Raw genomic sequence first — 6,937 nt, forward strand, 5'->3', positions numbered from 1 at the left:
AGTGCAGTGGCACGATCTCGGCTCACCTCAACCTCTGTCTCCCGGGTTTAAGCAATTCTCCTGCCTCAGGCTTCCGAGTAACTGGGATCACAGGCACCTATCACCACGCCCAGTTAATATTTGTATTTGCAGTAGAGACAGGGTTTCACTATGTTGGCCAGACTGGTCTTGAGCTCCTGACCTCAGGCGATCTGCCCGCCTTGATCTCTCAAAGTGCTGGGATTACAGGCATGAGCCACTGCACCTGGCCACTTCCCATAGAGTCTGCTATGCCTTGGTTTGTAATGGCTTCATCATGTATCTCGCAAAAAAAAACTAAGGCAAGATTGTCTAAATTCTCTAGGTCAGCTTCCTATGGCTGCTGTGACAAATTTCTACTTGTGGCTTAAAACAACACAAATTTATCATCTTCTAGTTCTGGAGGTCAGAAGGCTAAAATACATCTCACAGGGCTAAAATCAAGGTGTCAGCCAGGTCTATTTCTGGAGGCTCTAGTGGAGAATCTGTTTCCTTTCCTTTTCCAGATGCTAGAGGCTGCCACCTCCTCTGGCTCATGGCCCCCTTCCTCCATCTTCAAAACCAGTACAAGCGTCAATCCAGCTTCTGCTTCCATCCTCACATCTCCTCAGACTCTCCTGCCTCTCTCTTTCACTTATAAGGACTCCCGCCATTACAGTGACCTCATCTGGATAATCCAGGATATCTCCCCATCTCAAGATTCTTCACTTTTTTACATCTGCACAAATCCTTTTGCCAGGTAAGGTAACATATTCATAGGTTCTGGGTATTCAAAAGCGTACATCTTTGGGAGGGGAAGCATTATTTGGCCTCTGCCTCTTCATAGATTTTATTTTTCTTGCTGTCTTACTTATTGTCACATTTAACCATTTCTAAAACTCTGGCATTCTTTCAATTAGTTATACCTTCCTTCTTTCCTCACTGCCTTTATTGGACAACCTCATCTGGCACCTACTATGGGCTAAGTGCTATGCAAGGTACTATAGGGATACAATTATGTATCCAGACTCTACCCTCAAGGTATTTACAGTCAGTACATTTCCTTGATGGCCCCGTTACTGGTCTTAATTAAAATGAGCTAACCTTTGGGAAAGGACATTGCAAATACTGCAGGTACAAAAGGTGGGAGAAAGCTAACAACAAAGAGCGTGGTCCAGGATTTGAAGTCCAAAGTATGGACAGGATTGACTTTCTCTAAGTGGGTACTGACACTGTGAAGACCAGTCATACCCTCACCCAAAGGCTGTCACTGGTGGACTTGACCATCACCTCCAACCTCACTCCCCACCCCTGCAGGAAGTGCAGCTTTCTGCAAAACATTTGAGCCACTTTTTTTTGGCAAATTTCCCACAGATCAGTTTCAGGAAATGCTTGACAAAACACTTGGTCCCTAAAGAGTCTTATCTTTTAGAAGTACATACTGAAATATTTACGGATGAAATGATATGATGTCAGGGATTTGCTTCAGAACAGAATGTGTAGGAGGGAGTGGGTGGGGTATTGATGAAACAAGACTGACCATGAGTTAATAATTGTTGAAGCTGGGTAATGGAACACAGGGGTTTATTATACTATTCTAGTTTTTTTTTTTTTCTTTGCATGTTTAAAATTTTCCATAATAAAAAAAAGTTGGCTGGGCACGGTGGCTCACACCTGTAATCCCAACACTTTGGGAGGCCAAGGCGGGTGGATCACCTGAGGTCAGGAGTTCGAGACCAGCCTGACCAACACAGTGAAAAACTGTCTCTACTAAAAATACAAAAATAAGCCGGGCATGGTGGCTCATGCCTGTAGTGCCAGCTACTTGGTAGGCTGAGGCACGAGAATCACCTGAACCTGGGAGGTGGAGTTTGCAGTGAGCCGAAATCATGCCACTGCACCCCAACCTGGGCAACAGAGTGAGACTCCATCTCAAAAAAAAAAGTAAATAAAAAAAATAAAATTAAAAATTTAAAAGTTAAGGAGGAAAATTTCATCACTACATTTTATCTTAGGTCACTACATTTTACCTATGTAATTGACATAAACTTATCATTTGAATATATTTTACTGTCTAAATATTTGCCTATATTTTTAAAATAAATAAGTGCAGGAATATAAATATTTGACAAAGCAGTTCTCTTCTACAACCACTTGAATCACAGCAGGGAAGAGAAAGTGCTAGATATCTTGCCTGTGGCTAGCCTTGGAGCAATAATAGTCCTGTCCTCAGAGAAGAACACATGAAACTCTCAAACTTCATTCCAGTAATTGGACTTAAAGGGTTAAACATACCATATGGGGAAAGATAGTTTAACTTGATTAAGAGATAACTGTGGCTCTTTATGATGGAAATGGTGAATTGGCTTGACCCATCTCAGATTTTCATGTATTAACTTCCAGGTAGCATATTAGCATTAGCTTGGGATCATGAAACTATGGTTTTCAGCCTCAGTACGAATCTGAGAAAAACAACTGAAATGGATAGAATTTTCTTTGAAACTTCTTTATCTGCATTTTCAGTACTTGTGTAGGGGAAAGACAACAAGCATTAGAGCCAAAAATTGGACTTGACTTCCATCTCAGTCCTCAGGCAGGTTCCATAACCTCCCCAAACTCGTTTCCTCATCTATAAAATATAAAATAATATCTACTTTGCATGGATGCTGTGAGGGTTATGGGTAATGTATATAAAATGCCTCTCCCATCACAGACAACTAATGACAGCTTAGTGTATTTATAATTGCATGTTCCTCTTTTCCGCCCCCCCCCCCATCTCCCAAACAGTGCTTAGCACACAGTAAGAATCCAAAAATGTTTGCTGAATTAAATTAAACCTTAGATGGTAGATAGATGGAGTTAGTGGGAGGAAGTGTTAAGACTATACCAGGCTCAGCCGGGCGCGGTGGCTCACGCCTGTAATCCCAGCACGTTGGGAGGCCAAAGCAGATGGATCACCTGAGGTGAGGAGTTCAAGACCAGCCTGGCCAACATAGTGAAACCCCACCTCTACTAAACATCCAAAAATTAGCCGGGCATGGTGCACACCTGTAATCCCAACTATTCAGGAGGCTGAGGCAGGAGAATGAATCACTTGAACCCAGGAGGTGGAGGCTGTAGTGAGCTGAGATTGTGCCACTGCACTCCAGCCTGGGCGACAGAGCAAGACACTGTCTCCAAAAAAAAAAAAAAAAAAAAGGCTATACCAAAATCCGCCCCTTGGCACATCACTTGTTCACATGAGAGCTTCATCTCCCACTTCCTGTCCCTCACATCTAATCACCAAGTTCTATCTATTCAAGCTCCCAGCATCACCAGAATCTACTCACTTCCCTTAGATCCTGCTGCCACCTTAGTTCAAAACTCCATCTTCTCTCTCACCTGGTCTACAGCAAAGGCTGGCTCCTCCTAGTCTGTTCTCGCCCCTCTACAGTCCTTTCTCTTCACTGTAGGTGGAGGGATTTTTTTCCTTTTTTTAATTATGAAAAATTTAAAACATTCACAAAAATTGAGAATATAATGAATATCCATGTACCCATCACCCAGCTTCATTCAATTATCAATGAATGACCAATTTTGCTTCACATATACCCCACCCACTCTCTCCAGTGTTCTTGGACTATTGGAAGCAAATTCCAGAAGCCATCGCTTTTGGAAGGGGAGTCTTTTCATGGATTCAGAATAAAATTCAAAATCCTTCACATGGCTTGCCAGGTCCTTGATCTCTGCTGACTTCTCCAACTACGGATTCTAGCTTGCTATTCCCCAGACCCAGACCTAGGCAAGCCAGCCTTCCCTCAGTTCCTTCACCATTCATGTTGCTTCTTTCTGTTCCTGCGGACTTCAGGCTGCTTTCAAAGCCCAGAAAGCCTGTTATCATCTTCTTTCACCCTGTTTGCTGGACTTTAGCTGCTCATGTCTTTGCTATCCCTTTGAATATCACCTTCTCAAGAGGCCCCCGGCTCAGGCTAGGTGTCCCCTTGCTTGCTCTCTTGGCACCTTCTGCTTCTCCTGAAATTATTAATACATAATTTTGTAGTTAGTCATGTAAAGCTGCCGACCCTGTTAAAAATGAGCTTTATGGCATAGGAACCATGTCTGTTTTGTACCCCGCTGAGGCACCCAGTACACAGCTCCACACCTTCTTTATAGGAGGCACCTAATAAATATTTGTTGAATGACGTCCCCAAGAAAGGTAAATACAAAAGCCACATGCATTTCACATTATAAATTGCTTACATACTGAGACCAGTGTCTTAAACCTTTTATAACCGCAAGAACAATGCCCAGGGCTTTAATTTTAGGTGTATTTTGTTACAGTCAACATGACTTTTTAAAAAGATTCTGAGCTGCATATTATGCTAGACACTGAAGGTTCAAAGATAAATAATACACTGTCAAATGACAAAAATTACAACAAACTTAGTTTAAATATCTCAATTGACTTTATGTGAGATTCTGTAATTGGGCAACACTCCATTCCATAAAATAGAGTAAGTGTTCCGAAGAGCTGAGCAGATGACGTTGGCTTTATAGACAAAGAAGGGTGGAAGAAAGCACAAGCAAAGAATGAAAATTGCATTGATCCTTTCAAAGCCACTTTTCTTGTAAGGTGGGGCAGGAAGCCAGAATAATTCGAAAAATAACTGATTAGTTAATATTAGGTTACTTCAGGCTACTTCTGTTGTACAAAGGTTAAAGCAGAGATTTAACCAGGCCTGTATGAGAAACTGGCTGTTATCTCTCTCTCCTGATTTCTCAGAAGGTCAGACAACAACCTAGTTTGGATTTGGTGATGTGGAACTTTATCAAAGGTAACTCTATTCTGATTTTTAGTCTGGTCTGTTGGAGCCTAGTGCAGAAACTTAGTCCAAAACTATAGCCCCCTGTAATTTTTATTTAACTACACAGATCCTGCCCTCAGGAGTTGCATCTAGAAATAAAGAGAGCCATTTAATGATTCGAAAATTGATCATTTCTCATACTATATGTAGAAGGCAGAATATTTCATTAGCTAGGAAATCTATAAAGTGTCAAACAACTAGAAATAAGCAAAAATTTGCCATAAAACAACAGCTAAATACTGGGTCCTTCTTTTCGGCCAAGTATGGTGAAAGCATTTCTCACATATGATTTCATTGAATTCTTACAACACCCTTTGAGACTTACCTTATGCTTCCTATTTCACAGATGGAAAAAATCTACCAACACGTTGAAAATGTAGGCAACACTTTCTAAGTTACCCAGGAGTTAAACCAGGGAGTCTGACCCCGAGGGTATACTCTTACCCTCTATGCTGGGGTTAACAAGCAATCTTCAAGTACTGCTGCAAGAAAAAAATAAAACAAAGGACACTTTTTAATTAATCAGTGCTTCCCACTTCATGACCTGGTTTCATAGTTATGTGTGTACACTTTCATAGGAAAACAGCAGATGTTGTGAAACCTGTTACTGATAAGGCTGGGTTCCTATGGGCCCAAGGCACTACCCATTGAATGTGGACTTTGTACCAAATATTTCCTATAGAGAGAAATAAGCTAGAAATTCTCAAGGTGTGAAGCTACTGCCTACCTTGAACCTAGCCTGTCTTCTTGGCCAAACTGAAAGCTCTGCATTGTTTTCTTCTTGTGCAGTACACCTTGTTGGCTTACCTCCTACAGATGGGATCTAGCCAAGAGGAAATTCGTTATATTTTAAAACAGATAAATTGTTCAGATGAGTTACATGCTTGGAACTTAAACCATGACAAAAAAATTCTGTATTAATTATGCATATTTGGGAGTTTGTTTTTAACTTTTAATTAAGGGAAATTTCCATCATATGCAAAAATAGACCACGTAGTATAATCAACCCCCATGTACTCTTCACCCTGCTTCACATACACTTTTTTGTGGATCCATATTGCCTCCTCTGTCTTAACTAAGCCATTGCTGGATGAAAAGAAACCCTAGAGCAGCATTGTTTAATGTGAACCAGATATGTAATTTTACCTTTTCTTTTTTTTTTTTTTTTTGAGACGGAGTCTCGCTCTGTCGCCCAGGCTGGAGTGCAGTGGCGCGATCTCGGCTCACTGCAAGCTCCGCCTCCCGGGTTCACGCCATTCTCCTGCCTCAGCCTCCCGAGTAGCTGGGACTACAGGCGCCCACAACTGCGCCCGGCTAATTTTTTGTATTTTTAGTAGAGACGGGGTTTCACCATGGTCTCGATCTCCTGACCTTGTGATCCGCCCGCCTCGGCCTCCCAAAGTGCTGGGATTACAGGCGTGAGCCACCGCGCCCGGCCAATAATTTTACCTTTTCTAGTTGCCACATTTGAAAAGAAGAAACAAGTGAAATTAACCGTAACAGTACATTTTATTTAACCTAATATATTAAAAATATTATTCCGGTACTATCAACATAAAAATTATTATTGAGATACTTTATATTCTTTCTTATGTAATAAGTCTTTTAAATGCAGTGTACATTTTGCAGTTACAGCATATTACAGTCTGGACGGGCTTAATATTTTAAGGGCTTAGTAGCCATATGTGATATAAGTTAAATATACTAGTTTGTGATTAGTGGCTACCATATTGAACAGAACAGCCCTAAAGCGCCTAGGATAAGAGAGAGAGGACTAAACTCTGATTTTTCTCTTGTCCAAATTCCTATCTAAGGGGCTTGGGGAGTCATGCCCTACAAACCATAAATTCTCATCAGATGGGATTTATTTAACCTTGTATATTGTGACTTACTTTCCAATCTGACTCTGGCATGACAAGGAAGAAAATAAAAATATTTTACCCCAAAACATGTTTCTCTGCCATATCTTGAAATGGCCCTGAAAAGCCATCCCTTATGGGAAAAATCCACATTCTGTAGAGAATCCCCTTTCTCCTTTGTTTTCCTTCTTTGTTTTCCAGATCCAGGAGATAATCAACTAAGAGCCAGGTACCCTT

General features: G+C 41.2%; 1 long non-coding RNA gene across 1 annotated transcript; it reads right to left on the reverse strand.

Moving 5' to 3' along the window:
• Positions 1–845: 845 nt before the first annotated feature.
• On the reverse strand, positions 846–5,969 carry LOC123571861 (uncharacterized). Its single transcript, XR_010585023.1, has 2 exons — positions 5,167–5,969; positions 846–4,008 (listed from the first exon to the last, which is right to left on the reverse strand). It is a non-coding gene; the product is annotated as an uncharacterized lncRNA (long non-coding RNA).
• Positions 5,970–6,937: the final 968 nt, after the last annotated feature.

Source organism: Macaca fascicularis, chromosome 2 (assembly GCF_037993035.2).
Source record: "Macaca fascicularis isolate 582-1 chromosome 2, T2T-MFA8v1.1".
Lineage (NCBI taxonomy): Eukaryota > Metazoa > Chordata > Mammalia > Primates > Cercopithecidae > Macaca > Macaca fascicularis.